Source organism: Neoarius graeffei, chromosome 27 (assembly GCF_027579695.1).
Source record: "Neoarius graeffei isolate fNeoGra1 chromosome 27, fNeoGra1.pri, whole genome shotgun sequence".
Classification (NCBI taxonomy): domain Eukaryota; kingdom Metazoa; phylum Chordata; class Actinopteri; order Siluriformes; family Ariidae; genus Neoarius; species Neoarius graeffei.
This window is the reverse complement of record NC_083595.1, coordinates 44,109,288-44,133,579: the sequence shown is the minus strand read 5'-3', so window position 1 is coordinate 44,133,579 and position 24,292 is coordinate 44,109,288. Positions and strand designations below refer to the sequence as shown.

At 40.9% G+C, this 24,292-nt stretch overlaps 1 protein-coding gene and 1 long non-coding RNA gene across 2 annotated transcripts in view; both read left to right on the top strand.

Moving 5' to 3' along the window:
• galr1b (galanin receptor 1b) overlaps positions 1–24,292 on the top strand; it is a 93,606-nt gene that overhangs the window by 47,408 nt on the left and 21,906 nt on the right. The window lies entirely within an intron of this gene.
• LOC132874750 (uncharacterized) lies at positions 16,999–18,359 on the top strand. The gene is made up of 2 exons (XR_009651706.1): positions 16,999–17,126; positions 17,566–18,359. It is a non-coding gene; the product is annotated as an uncharacterized LOC132874750 (long non-coding RNA).

Below are 24,292 nucleotides of genomic sequence, written 5' to 3'. Positions count from 1 at the left end.
TCCCCAGCTCGTACTACCATTGAAGACATCCTGACAGCCATAAAAACGCTGGGCAGCAGGGTCGACATGAGATTCACTGAGCTCAATAGAGTTATCTCGGACTTTAAAGTTGCCCTAACCGAAGTCAGCGAGCGGATGTCATCTACTGAGGCCGCCACCGAGTCACACAAGAGGCGACTAGAGGGGCTGGAGAAGTGATACGGCACATTAGCTTCTCAATACAAGCAGCAACAAGCTAAGCTAGATGACCTTGAGGCCCGCTCCCGTAGGCAGAATATTCGTATTGTCGGAATTAAGGAGAAGACAGAAAATGGCCGGCCTACAAAGTTTGTATCTAAGCTGCTTCCTAAACTGCTCGGAGAGGAGCATCTCAACCTCCCAATAGAAGTGGACCGGGCCCACCGTAGCTTGGCTCCGGCTATAGACGGCAAAGTGAGAGCCATCATCGCTAGGATACACTACTATCAGGTGAAAGAGCTTGTGCTATGGCTTGCAAGAGAGAAAGCTCCTCTACAATACAATGGGCGCCCGGTGTACATTTTTCCGGATCTCACCTCAGCCACAGTGAAGAAACATCAGGCTTTTCAAGCCATCAGGGAGAAATGCAGGGCTAAGTTGATCCGGTGTGGATTCCAACACCCAGCGCAGTTTGTGGTCATGGCCAATAACAACACCGGCACGTTTACCGCCCCAGCTTATGCCGAAGAGTTCCTGAGCCATGAGGCTAAGGGATGAGACGCAGCCACTGGCGCTACTGTAAGCCGGGAAACGGACTAATATCCTGGACACGTTATGTGATAAATGCTGCCACACTAAAGGATGGTGTAAGTTAACGTTGTTTAACAAAGACTGCCAGTTCATAGGATATGCCCATGTTTAGTTTGCATGAGGACTAATAAGTTTTATTTTCTTCTTAATGCTTGTTTGTGAAGCGGGATATCTTGTCTCCCCTGTTTGGAGAGAGATGGATAGTTATACCGCTAGTCTGGGCCACCAGCTGGTCCCCAAGTCTAGTTTTAACTTAAAGTTAGGGGTATGGAAGCACTGCTCTTATGTTTATAGGGAGGGGTTTTGTGTTTGTTATGGGGTGTTTTTTCAGCACATCTGTCAGTTTAAATTTATTGAGTATGCCCTGCCACAATTATGGAAAATGTTTTCATTTTTATATATACAGTAGATATTTTCTATGTTGGCTGATTTGCATGGACACAGCAATGGTAAAGTTAAAATAACTAGCTGGAATGTAAGAGGGATGAATAGCCCACTGAAAAGAGGGAAGGTGTATGCACATTTACGGGCACTTAAATCTGACATATATTTTCTCCAGGAGACACACATTAAGAAAACAGCAGCAAAAATACTTTGCCCCTCGTGGGCTTCTCAGGTCTATCAGTCGAACTTCAGTACAAAATCTAGAGGCGTTGCAATTATGATAAGAAAAAATATACCATTTATCCACTCTCAAACGATTTCAGACCAGAGGGGCAGGTATGTGATAGTTAGTGGGACTCTGAACTCCACACCGTTAACACTAGTAAATGTATACGGGCTCAATTTCAACGACCCTCTTTTTTTTTCAGAACCTTTACAATGCTTTGCCAAATTTGACGGATTCAAATGTAATCATGGGCGGCGATTTTAACTACGTTTTAGATCCTGTTCTCGATCGACAGCACTCCCAAACCAGTATATTTAGAAACAGTGGCACACTCAACAATCTTATGCAGTCTTATAATTTGATGGATATTTGGAGGCTTCTCCACCCCACCACAAAGGATTTTTCTTATTTGTCCACAGTACATACTACTCCAGGATTGATTTCTTTTTGATGGATTCTAAGCTGCGACAGTCAATAGTTGACTGCACTTACTATAATATACTGTACTAATATCGGATCACGCTCCTGTCTCGTTAAGTCTTGATTTGAATCACAAGAGAGGTGAATATAGCTGGCGTTTGAATAATGCACTATTAAAAGATGAAGAATTTTGTACCTACAGGTATCTGGTAAAATAGAACTACGTATATTTAAGCACCAATGATACGGGCGATGTAGATGATTCCACTCTGTGGGAGGCCATGAAGGCTGCCCTTAGAGACCATATAATATTGTATGAGACAGCAGAGAAAAAGAAATCCAAAGAAAGATTAACAGAAATTGATGATCAATTGACCAAGCTAGAAGCCTCATACAAAACTGAACGTAAAATAGAAGTACTTAATAAAATAACTACTCTACGGTATGAATATAATTCTATAATGTCAAAAAACATATCAAAATTACTAGTACAAGTCAGACAGAGATATTTTGAGCTTGGCGACAAGCCGCACAGATTATTAGCCCGCCAGCTGAGGCAAATACAGGCTTCCAAAGCCATATATTGTATCAAATCTGAGAGAGGAACCTTGCATACGGACCCGGTGAAGATCAATGAATGTTTTGCGGATTTCTATGCTAATGTCTACCAGTCACAGGGCGACCTAGATTTTCAAGCTTTCGATGCATTTTTTTGAGAATCTGGATTTACCCAAATTATCATTGGACTCGGCTGATATGCTAGATAAAGACATCAATCTGGATGAGATTACGCAGGTTATCTCTTCCCTCCCCAATAACAAGGCGCTAGGTCCAGATGGTTTTAACGTAGAATTTTTCAAAAGATTTTGGCTCCAAGTTGTCACCTCTGCTCTTACAGATGTTCAGTCAAACAATGCTGACCTCGGGTTTGCCTCCTACCTTATACAAACCTAATATTTCGCTAATCCCAAAGCCAGACCGTGACCCTCAGATGGTGTCATCATATCACCCAATTTCGTTATTATCCATCGAAACCAAAATTCTCTGAAAAATTCTGGCCAGGGCGGCACGGTGGTGTAGTGGTTAGCGCTGTCGCCTCACAGCAAGAAGGTCCTGGGTTCGAGCCCCGGGGCCGGCGAGGGCCTTTCTGTGCGGAGTTTGCATGTTCTCCCTGTGTCCGCGTGGGTTTCCTCCGGGTGCTCCGGTTTCCCCCACAGTCCAAAGACATGCAAGTTAGGTTAACTGGTGACTCTAAATTGACCATAGGTGTGAATGTGAGTGTGAATGGTTGTCTGTGTCTATGTGTCAGCCCTGTGATGACCTGGCGACTTGTCCAGGGTGTACCCCGCCTTTCGCCCATAGTCAGCTGGGATAGGCTCCAGCTTGCCTGCGACCCTGTAGAAGGATAAAGCGGCTAGAGATAATGAGATGAGATGAGATGAAATTCTGGCCAATAGACTTAAAGAATGTATATGCTCCATCATACATCCAGATCAAGCTGGCTTTATGCCCAGTCGACATATGTATTTCAATCTATGCCGCTTTTTCAACATACTATATGCCAAGCATTCAGGAGAGGCGGTTGTTATTTCACTGGATGCACAATGCGCGTTTGATGAAGTAGAGTGGCCTTACATGATGTCAGTGCTCAAAAAATTTGGATTTGGACCCTCCTTCATGAAATGGATTGAAATAATTTATTCATGACCGACCACATCAGTTATTACTAATCAGAATATCTCCCCTCCATTTGCAGTTCATCGTGGGACCCGTCAAGGTTACCCCCTTTCCCCCTTTTTGTTCGCGATTATCATCGAACCGTTCGCTGCTAGTGTCAGACAGAGCCCTTTAATCTCTCCCATCAACATGTTTGGCTATAAACATTATCTTTCGCTATATGCGGATGACATTCTCTTGTACATTTCCCAGCCGCAAGCATCAATACCTCCTCTCCTGACTCTCATTAATAAGTTTGGCAGTCTCTCAGGATTTTCTATCAACTGGGAGAAAAACGAACTTATGCCAGTCTCCGCAGCAGTTAACAAGGCATATTTGCAATCCATTCCATTTAAGAAATCCTACAAAGCTTTTACATATTTAGGAAAAACCCAAATGATCTCCTCCGATTAAACTGCCAAAGCAAAATTGAGCAAGTCAAAACCAATATTGAGTTTTGGAAAACCCTCCCAATATCCATGGTTGGGAAGATGAATGCAATCAAGATGATCGTATTGCCCCGCTTTCTCCATCTTTTCCAGTCCATTTCATGTTTTATTGCGCAATCACACTTCAAGCAGTTAGACTCGATTATTATACCTTTCATTTGGAGTTATAAAACTGTTAGAATCTCTAAAAAACACCTATCAAAACTAGTGTTGTGCATGAACGCGTTCAAAAGAACGCGTTCATTGAACACGCTCGTTTTTCCATGGACTTTGAACTGAACGCAACAACTTTGTAATGAAAGAACTTGAACGTGAATTCGTTCAAATTATGCAACATGAACGACAAACATGAAGATGATTGAAACATGAAACCTGATGAATCGAGTGGCACGTCTACTTGCAAGATATTTTACGTTCTACTACTTCACTGTCAGTCTGACGTTGTTGTCACTCACTGCCCTGAGGTGCCGCGTGTGTGCAATGCATCATGGATAACGTAGTGTGAAGCCGGAGATAGTGGATGGCTCTATGATTTGGCTCCATACTACGTTACCCATGATGCAGCAGAGCAGAGTAGGCGTAACCCAGCAATCCCTAGCTACAGGCAGCAGACAGCGCGCACACCACAGCCGGCGCACACTCACAGCAACATGGCCAGTGAAAGTTCAAGTAGCGGCACAGAGAACACAGATGAGACGGATTCTCCTCATGGTTATTTACAGCAATTTTACACAATTTCACACAAAGACTCAGACGGTAAAAACCTTACCTTTCTGTGTAAGCTCTGTCCACCTTTCCTGAAAAAAACAAGTAAGAACATCGACAACGTCGTTCTCAAATTTGAAACGACACATTGAGTTGAAGCATCTGTCCAGTTTCAAAGCATATATGCAAGTCCTCGAGGATCAGAAGGGAAAGGGCAAGAAGATCCCCTGCCAAAATCCCAAAATCCAAGTCACACTGCCTGCAGCCTTCAAGAGTACCATTGTCTCCCAGCAGCAGGTAGATAAACTGATTATTGACTACATTGTGGAAGATTTACAACCACTAAGCAAAGTTGAGAAATCCTCGTTCATCAGACTAGTTTATTAGAAGTTACTGTTAGTTGAAACTGAAAGCATTTGTTTGAAGTCACGTGTAACGTTTTGGTGCAGTGGTTGAGTCAGTGAAGAAATCAAAATATTTTGTCCTTTTTCCATATATAGTATGTACAATAACTTCCATTCTGTGTGATAGAATATAATATCTATAATATGTGAGTAGTTTCGAGCTAGAATGTAGCATATGATTTCAGTCTTTATTTTCATATCCCGCCTAAAAGTAAAATGAACTGAACTTTGAACTAGTTCAGAATTAAAACTGTGAACTATGAACGTGACCAGTTCACTTTTAACATGCTTGAACTGAACTTGAACTAGTTCAAAAAAAGTGTGAACTTGCACAACACTGATCAAAACCAAAGGACATGGGAGGTTTTGCTTTACCGAATTTTAAGTTGTATTATTGGGCTGCGCACCTAACTATTCTTGAATGGTGGAAGAAGGGCCCTCCTTCTAAGGCAGACTCCTGCCCTGCATGGTTGTGTACGGAAAGAATGCTTTGCAAAAAAACTTCATTATCAGCTCTTCTTAACAGTCCCACTGCTGTTAAAAAGGCATGCTTTAATAACAGTTTTGTAATTGGCAACACCATAAGAATCTGGAAGCAGATAAAACATTACATAGAGGCTCCAAAAACCTATTTGGACACCCCAATATGTGAAAACCATTTTTTTTTTTACCAGGTCTGACTGATAGTGTTTTCCTCCTCTGGAAACGGAAAGGCATTTGCAACATAGGTGACCTATACATTAACAGCATTTTTGCCTCATACCCACAACTTGTAGCTAAATATGACATTCCTAAATCTGGCCTTTTTCGATACTTTCAAATTAGAAATTATGTCAGGACACATTTACCCAACTTTGAAATTCTGGTAGAGCATGACGCCCTTGAGGCAACAAACAAATTTGACCCTGCTGCTAAAGGGGCAGTTTCGTTCTTTTACCGGATCTTGCACAACAATACTCCATTGAACACAGCAAGTATTAGGCAGGCATGGAAAGATGAGCTGAATGCATAATTGGAAGATGACGTACTGGATGAATGTTTAAAAAGTATACATGATTGCTCTGTGAATGTCAGGCATTACCTTATGCAGTTTAAGACATTACATAGACTCTATTATTCTAGAGAAAAACTGCACAGCTTCTTTCCTGATGTTTCACCCATTTGCAACAGATGCAAGTCTACGACTGGTAACCTCATACACTCTTTTTGGTTATGCAGTAAACTGTACACATACTGGAAAAGTATTTTTCATTGCTTCTCTATGGCTTATGGGAAATGTTGGGAGCCTGAGCTGCTTGTAGCCATTCTCGGAGCAACTACCCCTTTGTCTTCTGCCAGTAAATATGAGAAAAAGGCTATCCTATTTGGAACTGTGATTGCAAAGAAGTTAATCCTCCGGGTGTAGAGGTCGGACATTGCACCCACGTACGATCTGTGGTTGAGAGAAATGGCAAATATGCTTCACCTGGAGAGACTGAGACTTTATAATGCAGACAGAGGAGACATGTTCAAAAAGATGTGGGACCCTGTACTGCAACTATTTCAACGAAAGGACTAATGTGTCGATCACTGTGAAACACCTTGTTGTGTGTCTTTCTCATTTTACTATTCACTTTGTACAGTTTTTTTTTAAATATGTATGTTTAGTTTATTGTCATAACTGTGGCCTTGTTATTTTTTACATGACGAGCTGATCCTGTTCATGTTTTATTTGTTAGTTTTGGGGTGGCGGGCGGGTCTTTTTTCTTCTTTTATCTGTTTGTCCTGTGTTCTTTTTCCATTTTGAAAAGCAGTAAACATATCTCATCTCATTATCTCTAGCCGCTTTATCCTGTTCTACAGGATCGCAGGCAAGCTGGAGCCTATCCCAGCTGACTATGGGCGAAAGGCGGGGTACACCCTGGACAAGTCGGCAGGTCATCACAGGGCTGACACATAGATACAGACAACCATTCACACTCACATTCACACCTACGGTCAATTTAGAGTCACCAGTTAACCTAACCTGCATGTCTTTGGACTGTGGGGGAAACCGGAGCACCCGGAGGAAACCCACACGACACGGGGAGAACATGCAAACTCCACACAGAAAGGCCCTCGCCGGCCGCCCGCAATAAACATATATTTAAACAAAAAAATTAGCCACGCCATCAGAAAGTTCTGAAGTTTACCAGCAGCAGGTGTGTTAGCGTGAGCATGCTAACACACCTGGGAAATGATTGTCTTGGATTAGCACAGTATGTTAGCGCGAGCATGTAGCCCACAGGAAATGAATACTCTGTTGGATTAGCATAAATCCCATTTTTTTGGAAAATCAAAAATGTTGTCTTGGGCCCCTCTGGGGTGTCACCAATCCATGTGCAAAGTATGGCGTATGTGCGTCCAACCGTGTCGATTTGCATAGGTGAACAGACAGAGAGAGAGAGAGACAGACAGACAGCCTTCCTTTAATAATATAGATCATATCAAGATTTGGTGGCCAAGAAAGATTTGTATTCTGCTGTTGTGTACACACAAAAATGTTTTATAGCATGTATGTGTGTCAAGAGATGGCAGTTAACATCTTGCTAGGTTACCGGATAGTTTGTGTCGAAGCATATATGAAAGTGTGTGTGTGTGTGTGTGTGTGTGTGTGTGTTTACTGAGAGGACATCTCCCTAAGAGAGAGAGTGAGAGAGAGAGAGAAAGACAATATGACACAGTCAGTATCAATCATATGGTAAGTGCACTGGCTCGCCAAGTGAATTTCAGCTACACTAAATCTCTCTCTCTCTCTCTCTCTCTCTCTCTCTCTCTCTCCATTTCTATCTGTGTATTGTGTATCAGGCAGTCTGTTTATAATAATATCTTGAAGCATTTTCACTTAATGGCCCTCCTGCTGAGAGAAAATGTTTTGTCTCTGATAAGCTGGACACATTGTTTAAGAAAGATGACAGAAACCAGGGGACAAGACTCCATGTCCCTGAGACAATGCTGAAAGTCACTGGAGTATGTCGGAAGTGTGTTGTTATATCTCACTCTGTGAGAGTGCTGCACCTTTTCCATACTACCTGGTGAACTCGAGGAAACTCAAGGCTATGATATGCTAACTGTTGTCGCCACCAAAACATGTTGTCATTATTGTTTGGCCTGTATTCCATCAAAGTGAGACTTCAAATGACGCAGATAAGTTGTGTGTTTGTGCTTGATATTTAATACATCTGAGTGATTTAAATAATGGAACATACAGTAGATAAGAGTGATAACAACCCAGCTAAAGTTTAGGTTAGCTGAAAATGTTCTGTCCTAGGTCCAAATGGTGCAAAATGAGGGGCAGTACGGTAGTGCAGTGGTGAGCACTGTCACCTCACAGCAAGCAGGTTCTGGGTTTGAACCTACCGGTTGAACCTGGCAGGGCCTTTCTGTGCGGAGTTTGCATGTTCTCCCAATGCCTGCCTGGTTTTCCTGTATAGAGTGCTCTGGTTTCCTTCCACATCCAGATTAGATCAACTGTCTACTCTAAATTGCCCATAAGTGTGACTGTGAGTGGAAATGTGTGTCTATCTGTGTTAGCCCCGTGATAGACTGGCGACCTGTCCAGGGTGTGTCCCGCCTCTTGTCCATTGTCAGCGGAGATTAGCTTCAGCTTCCCCAGGACCCTCAACGGATAAGCAGTTTAGATAATGGAAGGATGCATGATACAAAATTATCCTTTCAGGCCCTTCTCCTCTTCTTTGATTACTACCACACCCCAGATTATGGTTTAGGGCAGTGATTGGATAGTGATTGCATTTTATCATGGCACTACTATAATACACTGATGAAAATACAATTCCGTGCTCCAGGAATTATATTCACTTCTGGCACAATCTCAGCACTTACGTCTTAAAAATGCAATCCTTTGTTAATGCTTTTTCATTAAGATAAAGCAACATAAAAGCAATGCAGTGAAGGTTTTGCTTTTCAATATGGCATGTTCTCATGTTACAAATGGAATCAATACCATCTATGAATTGGTCTTCACATTCCTGCCCTGGTGCGCTTACTTTTCTCTTTTGAGCATCCAAAGGTTTAAGCGACGGTCACACTAGAGCTTGTGATGCTTTGCAATGGGTTATCGATGAAAATGAGGCATTTTGGTGACGATGCATGGCGATATACAGGCAGATTAAAAGTTGTGGTTGCACAGCAGGCGAACACTTGACTGTCACATCTTCACGTGCTCGAGCAGCCATGTTCGCTCATAGGAGCCAGTTGTTATGGGAAACGTCTGATGCTGATTTGAGCGCAATCAGCATGTGCATATAAGAACGCTGTTTTCACAGAGGCTTTTGCGAAGTGTTATCATTATCACTGTCACGTTTGTTTCTAGCCATGTTTATGAGTCTGGTTAAACACATGGCTTTATGACACTGCTTTCTGTTCTGCTTTTGGTTTCATCTGTGTTTTGTTTTTGTAAATATCATGCCTGCTAATAAACACTCCTCTTGCACTTAGATCCATCTAATGCTGCATACCTGACAGAGTACTTGCAAAGTCTCTATGCAAACAGCATCCTTATATATGCATGCTGATTGCGCTCAAATCAGCATCAAGTGTTTCCCATAATGACTGGGTCCCAAGAGCACACACAACGTGCTCTGAAGGACCCCTGAATGTAAATGCACTTTTCAAGTCTTGGCAAAGATTAAGCTATGCCGAGCCACTATGCTGATGAGGCAAGATTGGGGACGTGGATTTGAGACAAATACATCTCAAGAGGCTCGACATTGCTTCCCTGAGCTTGAGGAAACATCGCCACCAAATTTCAATGCATGTAATAAAAGTTTTCCCGATGTTTTTTGGCCACTCACAAGGCAGAGATACACCAAAACACAACTCGTGAAGGTCTGAGAACATTCGCCGTGCATCGCACGATTGGTGGCGATGCTACCAAGTTTTTCATCACCAAGTATTCCCAAACCCATTGCGAGCTGTAGTGTGACCAGAGCCTTACAGAACATTACAGTTCTCCAAAACTTTTGGTTCTAAGGACATTAAAAAGGTTTACTGGCTCATCTCATCTCATCTCTAGCCGCTTTATCCTGTTCTACAGGGTCGCAGGCAAGCTGGAGCCTATCCCAGCTGACTACGGGCGAAAGGCGGGGTACACCCTGGACAAGTCGCCAGGTCATCACAGGGCTGACACATAGACACAGACAACCATTCACATTCACACCTACGGTCAATTTAGAGTCACCAGTTAACCTAACCTGCATGTCTTTGGACTGTGGGGGAAACCAGAGCACCCAGAGGAAACCCACGCAGACACGGGGAGAACATGCAAACTCCACACAGAAAGGCCCTCACCGGCCATGGGGCTCGAACCCGGACCTTCTTGCTGTGAGGCGACAGCGCTAACCACTACACCACCGTGCTGCCCGGTTTACTGGCTATTCTGAGAAAATTTTATACTGTGTAACGTTTATAAATGTTCCCTCAACATTGCTCCAACACTACATATCATACATTATTTGTGTCTAACAGGGAATATTGTACAGTATGAGCAACACACTAATACCAATGTTAAGCACATTGTTGTTACAGTATATGTTTTAGAACATCTGTAGAAGTTTAAAGTCTAACCTTTTGAGAACCTGGAGAATACATGAGCTGATAGCCAACAAGGCGCGTAGCACTGAGTTGGCCATAAGCCATGTATGACGAGATTGAATGGAATAACTGTTTTATTCTATCCACATTCACTGGATTTTGAGAAACAGAGCATTTTTATTTTTTGCAAATTTGATAAATAAAACTTTATACAAAACGTCCGACAAAATCATTTCCGCTTTAAATGTCAACAAATCAGCGAAATGACAGTAGCAATTTGTGAAAAATGCTGTAATAATAATTCTTGAAAAATAAAGATACGTTCTTATCATCAAATGCTTTTATTCCATATTTTGTTGCTTTTTTTGTATTTTGGGGGGGGGGTTGTTTTCAAGTAGAGTTTTTATTTCATCCTCGGTTGGTTCAGCAACACGCGCCGCCATTTTAGTCATAATGTAGCCAATCAGAGAGCATGATTGCTCATATCCAGTGAATGTGGATAGAATAATTCCTGATGTTCGATTAATATTCTTTGTTATCAGGGAACACATAAATTACACAGCTAGTTTTCCAGGCATATGATTTTTTTCTATTTTTATTCATCATATAATATAATCATATAACAAATAAAATCATGTCATGTAATCATCATTATTAATCCGTGGTTTCATTTAGGATTTAGAAGATGGAAGAGTCATGTTTCTTTCATGGGTGCCAACGATTCATGGGTGCCATTTAATCTACAGTATATACTGTATTATTATACATATGGGCCACTTTTTCCATGGAATAAAAACATGTACTCTATTCCTTTCTAGCAGGTTTATTGATGGCATGCAATATTGTTATCATATTGCTTATCCTCCATGTATTACGCCATTCTCCCCAATGGAGAATGAGTGTGCAATATTGTTATAGTATTGCACATTGTCAAGACAACATGACATCACACATTGGAGCTCATGCAAAGATCCAGTGACAAAACTTTTCTGCTGCGCATGCACAGAATCATTTCTTTGTTGGCCGGGAAAGAGAGAAGACGAGGCTAATCCAGTGCTTGGTTTAAGCACTAAATAAATAAACAAACTGAAAACTGAAACTAAAGATGCACTGAACACCCGAAAGGCTACCAGAACTTCATTATATATTCTTGACGCATATTTACAAGAGAAAAACATACCAATGGACATCGAAAAACTGGAAAAGAGACACATCGGAGATGTAAAACTTCCACGCTAGCAATGTGACTGTGACAGTTTGTAAACAAACATGGCCACCAGGTTTGCTTCATTAAAAGCGGAAGATTTTGAGAGAATTTTGGCTGCCAGGCCACTCCGTTGTATGTAGTTATCAATTTTGATTTTAAAAGTAACTAAGTAAATTATACAGGGAAAAAAATTAAATAATAATAATAATAATAATCGGTTTGACTACTACATTGGCCCGTGCTAGCATTGGCCTTCACTAACACTACACTGGCTAGAAGGGAAATGGACTGCTGCGCTAACAGCACTGAGTCGCAGATAAGCTCGCGTTGGCCTTCGCTACCACTACTGCTGAAGGCTACACCATCTAGAAGGCAATTGGACTGCCACGCTAACAACACCAAGTCACAGGTAAATTCACGTTGGCCTTCGAGAATGCTGATATGAAGAGAGTGTGTATGTATAACAATAATAATAATAATAATAATAATAATGGCTTTTTTCATGGTCTATCAGATATATTCCTTTCATCCAACATGATATCGAACTTGTTTTCAACTCGTACAATATCATACTAGCTGAATGGATTATATCTGATAGACCACGAAAAAAAGCCAGCCAATATTATTTAAATATTTTATGCATTTCTCAACACTCACATAATAAGATTTCAATGTACAATATCTGGTCTAGACTTAATTTAGCTACAACTTTGTCAGCTGTGACATTAAAATGAGATATTAACTTTTTATGTATTTTCTAGGAGAGATTAATGATACATTACAGACTTTAACAAGCCAAATGAACACTTGTATCTCTTTCCTACTCTGAAAATAGTTTCTGGCCATCCATTGCTCACTTTTAACTCTGTTAAACTGAAGATCTGATTAGCAAATGTAATCTACCCTATTATGTAACTGTCCAGATTACTAGATATGTTGCAGGTGTGCCCTTTTGATTGCATTTAGCAGTTGCCTGCTGGCAAGCAACGGGAAGTGGCTTTTTTTTTTGTGAAAATCAGTAGACTGGGAGGAATCGTAGCCAAAAATAATTATGCAGTGACATAAACAGGGACTCAAATGAGAATGAGAAATTAGAAGAGGACGGTCAGAGGTGATCTTGGTGTAGCTGACTAGGGTTTGTTAGTCAGTGTGATTTATCAACAGATTATATTAGAACAGGCATGGTTTTAAGGGGTGGCAAAAGGTGGCAGTTGCCACTGTAAAAATATACGTCTTGCCACCACAGTTGCCCCCCTATTTTAAAAAGAATTACCGGTATTTATTAAAACACATTTTTGAAATTCAATTATCTATCTACAGAGATACTAAGCCCTCGTCTCATCTCTGCCTACCGTTATTTACGTTATTTCACACCCCACCCCCCGAATTTTTAATGGTTTCACCCAGAGAGAGATGTTCTTCTGTTTTGATTCTTCTGAATGCTCGACTTTTGATGAGGCAACGTGCTGGAGCAAAGAGGTTGGTCAAATTGTTTTCAACTGTTAGAACACAATCTTGTCCTTTCTATGTTAAATGCATTTTGGTACTCAATTATTCTTTTAGCCCAGCTATCTTCATTCTCATCTCATTATCTCTACCCGCTTTATCCTGTTCTACAGGGTCGCAGGCAAGCTGGAGCCTATCCCAGCTGACTACGGGCGAAAGGCGGGGTACACCCTGGACAAGTCGCCAGGTCATCACAGGGCTGACACATAGACACAGACAACCATTCACACTCACATTCACACCTACGCTCAATTTAGAGTCACCAGTTAACCTAACCTGCATGTCTTTGGACTGTGGGGGAAACCGGAGCACCCGGAGGAAACCCACGCGGACACGGGGAGAACATGCAAACTCCACACAGAAAGGCCCTCGCCGGCCACGGGGCTCAAACCCGGACCTTCTTGCTGTGAGGCGACAGCGCTAACCACTACACCACCGTGCCGCCCCCCAGCTATCTTTATTATCAATATTTTTTATATTGGTTGGTCAGCAACTAGACTAGCACGCTAGTCTTGCTCCGCTAGCATAGAAGCTTTAGTTAGCTATTCAGTTTAGTGATATACTTAATTTGTTTCTTTTAGTTTTACGGAAATCGAGGATGAACACATCTGTATAAGTTTGAAGTCTTCAGTAAAGATCCACAATCTAAACCGTTCGCTATCTGTCTATTTTTTGATACATCGCTAGGGCAGAATAGTTCCATTCATTGCTTGGGAATATACTTTCAGAAAAGATGGTTGAATCCGTTTTCCTCAATGATACAATAGCTCAATACATATTTGACAAGATGACTTGATTGTGAGTCTTTCTTGAGCGTAAGTAAAAAATTATTTCTACGATTTGCATAAACTGCTGCATCGACAACCTATGCCCCCCTCCTGGAACCTATGCCCCTCCTTTGCCACCCTAAGGAAAAATCTCTGGAGCCATCACTGTATTAGAAATGACTGTTCTATCAAATTACAGTAGATGAATTCAGTTACCATTCAAACTGTCAGAGGTTGATTTACTGCCTAGGTATTAATGAAACATTGATTTATTTAAAGGTTAATTTGAGAAAGTAAACTGAGATTTATTTCCACCCATGTAACTAACATTTGCCTGTTGCAGGAGTAAAGCGAAGCCCAATCAGTCTGTGAAAAACGGTGTCGTGTTCAAGATGATTTTCAATTCCAGACGAAAACTCTGATTAGGGTTTGATGATAGTCCAAGCATGGATACTACATTTTCAGCGTTCAGGCACTCATGCCAGCTGCCATGTATTTCATTCTCTTTCTTTCTCTGTTATTTTCAGATGAGTTTTGTGTTATGCTTTCCAGTTCTGATTGCTTTCTTTCATAGCAGAAATAATGAACTTTCATTTCAAAATCTAGCACTCAAACAGGAGGAGTGTGTTTAGTAGGGCGTGTAATGCTATATAAATGTGATTTCCATACTGGGTTCAATATGAGATAACAAGTCAGCATTGTCCTCTCTGTTTCTCTGTTGGTAGAAGATTTGCAGAAGTTATTCATACAGTAGGTTTCAGTCAAGTGACTAGCAGAGGACGTTTCACTAACATGCTATCTGCAGTGTTTGTAAAATGTTCCTATCACAGTTACTGGTAGTGCCAGTGCCAGCTGGTTTTCATGTGAGAAGGGAAACTTATTTCTATCAATAGCTCAACAATAAAAAATATTAGGGCTTAACAATGCATTATATAATGAGGCCTTATTGATAGCTTAATAAGACTCATGTGTTAACTGTTACACACACTTATTGGCAGCTGCCTGCATGATTTCCAATTTGTGTTTTTGAGTCTGTAATGCTCTACTTGCTTCATACCGTGTTTCCTACAACAGCTGAACACTTCCACCACCAAACACAGCTGATCGCATGAAGTTAGTATTCAGGGTTCAGGAAAAAGCAAACCCGTAACATTTCAGCTTTACAGAACTGGTTCTAAATTTTGTTTTTGTCAACAGATGAGTTTTTAAATATGTGCATTTACACTGTTTTTAATTCAGGAACTCTCTTAATTATTCCATTCATTAGTCATCATTATTTTAATAACCAAATTGGATGATAATAATAATAATAATAATAATAATCAACATCAGTTCAATTTATATAGCGCCTTTCTCACACCCAAGGTCACTTTACAATATGGGGGGAGAGTCCACTAAAGGAGGGTCAGGATGTAATTCCAATGGCATAGCTACCACAGTTCCACCAGGCGTACGAAGATAAATCCCACACTGCCTGCACAGCCACCGCAATGCCGCTGGGCAAGATCATTCAGAACACTGTGCCATGCATCCGCAAAGCGAGCACAGAAGCACCGCCACATAGAGTGCCGGTATGTCCCAAACCACCTGCACAGCCAACGCCACACCACTGGGCAACATCGCTTGGAACACCGCACCAAGCACAAAAGCACCGCCGCACAGAGCGCTGGACAACCCTGATGTTAAAAAGAGCAACAAGCTCACTGCAGTCCATAGCGAGGAGCACAGGCATCACCCATGGCGCACCAAGGCCTGAAGGAAACCGATGCCAAAACTGGGTCCGGAATTCTGAATTCTGACTTCATGTGATCAGTTGTGTTTGGTGATGGAAATGTTCTGCTGTTGTGTAAAAGACTCAGCACTTTAGCTCTTGTTTGGCTACACCATCGCTGTGCGTGTGGTAAAGTTAGAGGATCACGTGACCAGGAGACAGATGGATGTTTAGTGGCTGTAGTGGTGTTTAGATTAAGGAACATACTCCATGGGGAAGTCATGGCCTAAGGGTTAGCGAAGCAGCTTTGGGACCAAAAGGTAACTGATTCGATTCCTTGGACCAGCAAGAATGGCTGAAGTGCCCTTGAGCAAGGCACCTAACCCCCAGCTGCTCCCCAGGCTGCTCTGGGTATGTTGTACGTTATTCTGGAGCACCTGCTAAATGCCATTAATGTAATGTAATCCTAAATCAGAAAAAGTTGAGACGGTATGTTGAAATTAAAACTGAAAACAATGATTTTTCAGTTTTCCCCATCTGATGCAAATTGCTCTTGAGACTTTTTTCATTTGTGTGAAATAAAAGGCTGATATTTACCTTGTATTCACTGATGTCTTGCAGTGTCACTCATACCCATTTTCCACCAACAGGGAACAGGTTCTGTTCTGGTTCCACACCAAATTTTGAACCATTCAGAGCACTTTGACCAAAAAACCTGAAACATTAGTTCCCAGCTAGAACCAAAAGATAGCTAGTTGTTTTTTCCAGTGTGAACCATGATGACATCAGTGGGCATGTCATGAGTTTGAAAAGGAAGCAGAGCACAGCAGTGTAGAATGCAAAGTCACAGGTAATCAATGCACTCCACCATCTTGCTACTACTGATTACTTCCATAGTGCATTGTACCACACCCTCCGTTCATGATGATAATGGTTCCTCTCAAAACTGGTGGAAATGCAGGCTGGGTCACTAGCTGGCAGCAAGGTTCAAAGAACCCTGAACGAAACTGTTTCAAGAATCTGTTCTCTGTTGGTCGAAAAGCGGTAACAGTGGTATTAAAATCTGTAATGAGTTACTGAATAGGAAATGGTGTTCATTTCTTAAAAATGTGTTTCTTAAACACATTTTGAATAGCGTTCACCAGTGGTGAACCGGTAGGGGAGAGCGGGGTAAGATGAGCCACCCCCTGTTTCTAAGAAACAGTAAACAAATGTGACCATGTGACCACATTCAAAGGGGGGCGGGACCATTTACTTACACTTGTGGAGAGGAGCACCACATGTCAAACTAGGTGAGGGAGATATTTATAAAAATGTGTTTTTGTGCTTTCTAAGTCAATTCCATGTTTGTCCACAGTGAAGGTGATTTAGAGAAGACAAAAGTAGAATAATATTTAGACACATTAGGGTTAAGTTAGTGGCTTTCTAAGCTATGATATGAATGCTAATAAAAATAATTTTGATTAGCCTAATCCCCTTTATTAGCATTTTTCTACAAAATGGTGGCCACGGGGTAAGATGAGCCATTAGATGTGGGGCAAGTTGAGCCACTGGCTCAACTTACCCCATTGGTGGCTGAGCTTACCCAATATGGATGACACTTAAGTTTTCACATTTGCTGGTCATATATGACAACAACAACAAATAAACAAACAAATAAATAACATGTTAATATAAATAATATGTTTAAAACGTTTTTAATAAATAAAATAATGCCCTCTGTTATTACAGGTGTGCATGATGCCACACTCATACAAAAGAAAAACAGACAGGGCCGCACAGTCCCGTGCAGTTTTGGAGAGAGCCGCAGAGGAAGTCAGGAAAGGCAGGCCTATTCGGGCTGTGGCGAGGGATATGCATTTGGACAGGATGACTCTGACTAGGTTCATTGAAAAGATAAAGAATGGAGAGGTAGAGACAGGTTATACCAAGTTGGTGAAAGTGCATTTCTTCATTGGCCAGATAATCAAATTGGATGTCTTCGAAATAGAGGCAAGATTTCTCAAAAGAAGCCGGTCATGCCATGGCTCTGCAAGAAAGCCAACCTTTGTCTTCAAAGAGAAAGATGAGGCTGTCCTGTCAAGACAGGATATTGTGAAAAAATTGCCCCGCCCCTTTACTGTTGGGGGGACAGCACGGAGGGAGAGGCAAATGGTGTTCCCTTGCAATTTGAACGCTTGGAACATTGAATAATGATGAAATGATTGATGGAATGATTGCTGCATGTTTTAGCAATGTTTTAACCTACTGAAAGAAATAAGATTTTTTGGCACTGCTCTACTGTTTTAGTAATTTCTATAATATAGTATATCTCTCATTCCCTCTCTAACCATCCCTCTTTCTATCTATCTACGCATATCTCTCTCTCTATCCATCTATCTATCCCTCCCTATCCCATCTCGTTCTATCACCTCTCTCTTCATCTCCCCTTCTCTATGCAACGGCCCTATCCCCCACTTGATTGACTTGACTTGATTCATTGATTGCATTTCTAATAATAAAAGTTGTTTACTTTGTTAACCTAACATGTTTTGTGTTGGCTCAGTTTACCCCACACAGTGGCTCATCTTACCCCGTGCATGGGGTAAGTTGAGCCACTTGACATTTTTTTTTCAAGAGGTAATATCACTCTAACCATAAGAGCTTATCAATTGTTTTTTGCTCAGATAGTAACAGTACACTTTGAAATTTGGTATGGTGTGTAGACTGGAAGCAAAAATGGCTTTAACGTGTAGTTATGATGAAAAATGTAAAAAGTGGCTCATCTTACCCCGCTCTTCCCTACTATTAGAGCTGGGACTTGAGCTCAGCCAAAACTTAGCCAGACACACCAAAAAAGCAACAGGGCAAAGGATTTTGCAAGGGACTAACAGCAGGGTGCCAGGTAGCTCCATTGTGTGTAGCTGTCAATAATGATTTTAAAAGTAACTGAGTAAATTACAGAGAGAACTGAATACGTACTTAAAAGTAGACAGCCTTTCAATTTCATAAAATCTGTGAAATTTAGTTCCCTCTGAAATTTGGTCATTGTGATATATGTTTATTTCTGTAGTATCTAAAAAAAACCAGGCCATTCTGTGGCTGGGAAGTTATTTAATTTGAGGGGATTGAAGCAAATAATGTGCATGAAATCGCTCGCTTTACGCAGTCAAGCAGACAGAGGAAGTCTGGTGTGCACATGCACAGGTTTACTTTCTTCTTCTTCTTCATCTTTTGGGTTTTACAGCAGCTGGCATCCAGTGTTGCATTACTGCCATCTACAGGTTTACCTTTGACCGTGCACTGACAGTTACATCATTCTGTCGCTAAACAAACAGCTGATCACACAGAGGTGCTCGCTGACCGCCAATATTTATTAGTTTGGTCCTGCGTTTCCTTTCCTTCACAACATAACATCTTTTCTTCTCGCTTACCGTTACTGTAGTGGGTTTTTCACGTTTCATTCACGTTCTCCATTGTTCCCTCCTATTTCAAATTTGTATCCCACAATGCCTTGTGTGAAGGGGGAAAGCCCGCTACATGATGCATGATGTAGTATCTTGTATTGTGTCACAGTGAAGCAGGAAAAAATAGCAGAGAATTTAGGGCCACGTGGCCCTAAATTCATTAATTGTTCTATTAAAAAAAAAAAACTAATAAAATTGGAAGTCTGTAATTCAAATTCAGTAGCTTTTGGTCCATTAAACAAAAATAATTGGGTGTTAGGGAAAATTCTTTTTATGACCTAAACCTGAAAAATCTGAAAAGCAGTATAGCTTTAAGTCTGAGTGAAAAGTACTGTAGCGAGCGTGCAGCGTGGAAGAAGAGTTTGAAGACAGAAATCGTAGTTTCTCGGTCGTTAGCCTGTGCTACTTGCTCTCGACAGCACTGGCTTGACTGCTTGATTAGTATTCACTAACACTACTGATGAACACTACACCGGCTGGAAGGTGCCTTCACTGCTGCACTGACGGCGCCAACTCGCAGTTAAGCTTGTTTTGACCTTCGAGAGGCCTAGGACAATAAACTTTTGGTCCCGCCCACTGTAACTCAAAATCTGATTGGTTAATTCATCTTTCACTTCCTACATAAACATACACTGCTATGGCCTTCTGTCCCAACAGTGAAGTCCTAAAGCCTAGGTCACAACCGGACGTACGATTTTTTTGGCCGTGCGATTTTTGGCGTTTCCCAAGTCGCTGCGTTTTTTTTTGTTCATGGAGAAAGACGCACGTTGGCCATAAGTTTGTCTTGCAACCTGAAAAAACTGTAAGCGCCCGTAGAGTTTGTTTGACATGACAAAGAACCTCTGCGGCCGGTCTGCGGCCAGTCTACGGCTTGAAAATCAGCACGTCACACGCGTGCCCTCCGTGCGTTTCACGCGCGCCCTCCGTGCGTTTCTTGCGTTTTTTGCACGTAGACCGACCGTAGGAGTGCGTACGGCCGGTTGTGACCGAGGCTTAACCAATGAGTGAGCAGCTCTAAACTCTTCTCAGCCTAGAGACAACAAACAAAACAATCTCTTTGGATAACTCGATTTTAATGTTTTCAGGACAGTAACCCTTTCATTTCTGAAGCAAATTTGATAGAAAATGGGGCCAAATTAGAATTAGAAGGGAATAATTATCATGAAATTATGAAACAATGAAAGAAATTAAATATAGCATTTGAAATTTTGGTATGTTTGAGCTTCTCTGAAGGTCTAGAAGGCCCTGATGGTTCCCCTCTGGTGTAGAACCCTAATAAATAGCAGTGTAGAACTGTGTGGACATTTAATTTATCAAGAGGCTTTTAGTATGTATAGTCACAGGGTTTTGCGCCTTTACCTGCTTGTAAATGCAAAGGTTTCCCTCTTGAAGCACAGTATAATAAGAGCATAAGTGGTGTAAAGGAGGAGAAGATAGAGATGCTTCAAAAAGTCTTGAATAGAAACCCAGAATTGCCCAGGAGAAAGAAAATGTCTATTAGAGGGGATCCTGTGCACTTACGTAGCAGTCAGGGGGCCTAAAACTGCTACTGACACCCCTGATTAAGTGAATATTATTGTAATAATCTGTTCACTCCTATTTATAAATGCTGACAGTAATGACTGACTTTATGACTTGCCACGCTGCTTAATGCCTGGGTAAAGATACATAAAAAGTGCCCCCCACACACCCTTCTTTTTAAGGTTTGTAGTTCTCCACCCAGTGCCAAAATGACCAAGATTCTCTCAGTAAAGGGTCAAATGTAGATTTTTTTTTTACACTTGTTGTAAAGGTGCTCTGTGCTATAGACCATTTGCACTTGCATCACAAATCTCCCATGATGCTGTCCGATTTTGTTGTGTCCACCATCTTTGCGGGATAGCATCCATGGTGCCTGAGGAGAGTACATTGGCGAACTGTAATTTTTTCAAATATATCACGAATTGAGTAATAGTGACAAGGTCAGGTACAGGGAAAAATTAAAAGAATGTTCAGGGGTGGATCCGTACAGTGATGTTGTAGAGTATGAAGACGATGTATGGATGTGGCCGAGTGTGAATTACACAGACATCGTGAATTACCTGGTGTTCACTACTAGCTTTGTCACTGGGAAGCAAATAAAAGCATACAAAAGTTTAGCACAAGTTTACTGTAAGGATCTAGCAGGTTCCTGATGTGGGCAAATGTTACACAAAACACAAACCAAAAAAAAAAACCCAACCTAATTATTGACGTCTTCTCAGGCAACATTTTACTGAGCTCAACTAACCTGCATTTTACTGGGGCTTTGTTCGATGCATTTGTAACTGCAATATAAACTGGAGTAGCGCTTACCGTACATGTATATCACTTACAGCATGTCACATCTTTATATATATTTTGTCTACGGTTCACATAAATGGTAGAAATATAAACTTACCCTTTACGAAATGATCTGCACATACTCGTACATATTCGTAGCTGGTCTCTTTTATGTCCAATCTGTTCAGATTTGCAACCACTGTCTCTGTCGTCTACGGGTTAGATCTTCCATTTGGGGTCCTTCTCGCATATTAACAGTGGGTAAACTAAACAATATGACTCCAGCCTTAGCAGAATTGTTTGAGCAGCCGATAACTGCGCAAATTTGCAGCATTTCGTATTAAGGTACTTGTTGCTATGCATGTGTTATTCCACAAAGATGGTGGACACAGCTAAATCAGAGAGGGTCATGGGACACGTGACATCATGTGCAAACGGTTTATAAGATAATTTCAGGTGAGGTTTAGCATTTGTCGAGATGAACCAGCAAATCATTACACACAGCTCTTTGAGATTTAAATACTGTAAGAGACACAGTCGTTTCATTATAGCATAACGCTTATGTGATTTGTGGCATAATGAAATTATTAAAGCCGACTGTTGTATTATACAGTATAATTTGCTCTGCCTACGGGATGGGAGAATGGAGCGAACTTTTAGTTCCTTGTGCTCGGAGAACAAAGCAAGCACCCATCATCATCTCAGTCACACATTATCATATGAAAGGCACTCACAGTAGGACAGCCATTAAATGTAATGAGCATTTAAAATTTCAAGAAGGAATTTCCATAAAATTTCACAAATGCCCATAAATGTCATCAGAGGGGTTTTGGGTTGTTGGGTTTTTTTTTTGCTTTTTTTTTTCCCTCCGCCAAGCCACATATTCAGATTTGCATCAAAATGTAATCAATTGTTCTTTGGCCCCTGGCTTACCTTTCCTCAAAATGTGATCAAAATCCATTCACTACTTTTTGAGTTAGGTTGGGAACAGACAAATGAACAAACAAACAAATAAACGGAGGCGGAAACATGGTTGTTTGGCAGAGTTAATCAGTCACACCCTCACTACAAGGGAATAAAGCACTGATACTGGAGACTCCTTACCTTCATGTGACAGAAAACTTCACTATATCAACAATGATGTGTTTTTCAGCAATATACTTTTAAATCAAGATACTATTAGACATGGAGCATTCACCATACAAACCCTGTGTGTGAGCTGTGACTAAAGAAACAAGAATGTATTAGAACAAGCATGTTTAACATAAGCCTGTTACTTGTGTTACAGCTGGAATTAATATCAGAGCTGCTGTTATAAAAATAAATAAAAATAACAAGAATCACCACCTTCTGATTTGAGAATGCAACAGCACTGTGTTGCTAAAATAAATGTATTTCTATAAGTCGGAAGTTAGGAATCTCTTAAGGCAATTATGTCAGTTTTTGTTGTTTTCTTTTTTGAGAACAAAATATTTCAGTGTTCAAGGTTTTAACAAAATTCAAAGTCAGCAAATATATAAATAATATTGGCTGGCACTGAGTGGTATATCAGATATACTCCATTCAGCTAGCATAATGGGTCGAAGACGAGTCTAGCTGAATGGAATATATCTGATATACCATGAAAAAAAAAAGCCAGCCAATAATAATATTATTATTATTATTATTATTATTATACATGCACTTTCCTTTCGGGTGTTAAAAGCGTCTTCCTCTTTCAAAATTCTCTCAAAATCTTCCGCATTTAACAAAGCAAACCTGGCGGCCATGTTTGTTTACAGAGTGTCACAGTCACTCACTAGCACGGAAGTTTTACATCTCTGAAGTGTCTCTTTTCCAGTTTTTCGATGTCCGATGGTATGTTTTTCTCTTGTAAATATGTATGAAGAATATCTAATGAAGTTTTGGTAACCTTTCGGGTGTTCAACACACCTTTCTCTTTCCTGGCAAACAAAGAAATGCTTCTGCACATCCAGTACATAGCAGAAAACTTTCATTGAAATATTTGCATCAGCTCCGACATGTGACATCATGTTGTCTTGACAACCTTGCAATATCTTAAACCATATTCAGCGCTCATTCTCTATTGGGTAGAGTGACATAATACACGTAGGATAAGCGATATGCTAACAATATTGCATGCTATCAAACGAAATGAATGAAACTTGCTAGAAGGGAATAGAACACGTATTTTTATTCCATGGGAAAAAAGTGCCCTGTATGTATAATAATCTTTTATATTGTACAACGACTGACATGAATAAATTGCCTTACCTTCAAGCGGGTAGAAAAAGAGCTGACAGTTGGTCCAAGGTATCAGTGCTTGTCAAACTGGCAGTTTAAATAGTCATTTTGAAATGATCAGGCAACGTTGTTGTTTTTGTTTACTATAGAAAGGATACTCAATTGTGCTCCTGTGGGGTAAAGCTGTCTCACTTGATTGTCTTTGCTTCCTGTCATCAGCATAGTGAGAAAAGTAGCAATCAGTGCAGTATAAGATTGCTTGCTCGGTAAAGAAATATCTCCAACCCCAATTCCAAAAACTTGGGATGCTGTGTAAAATGCATTTAAAAACCAAGTGCAATGATTTGCATATCTCATAAACCCATATATTTTTCGCAATAGAACATAGACAGCATAGTAAATGTTTAAATTGAGAAAGTGTACCATCCATCCATTACTCCATAACTGCTTATCCTGTGCAAGGTCGT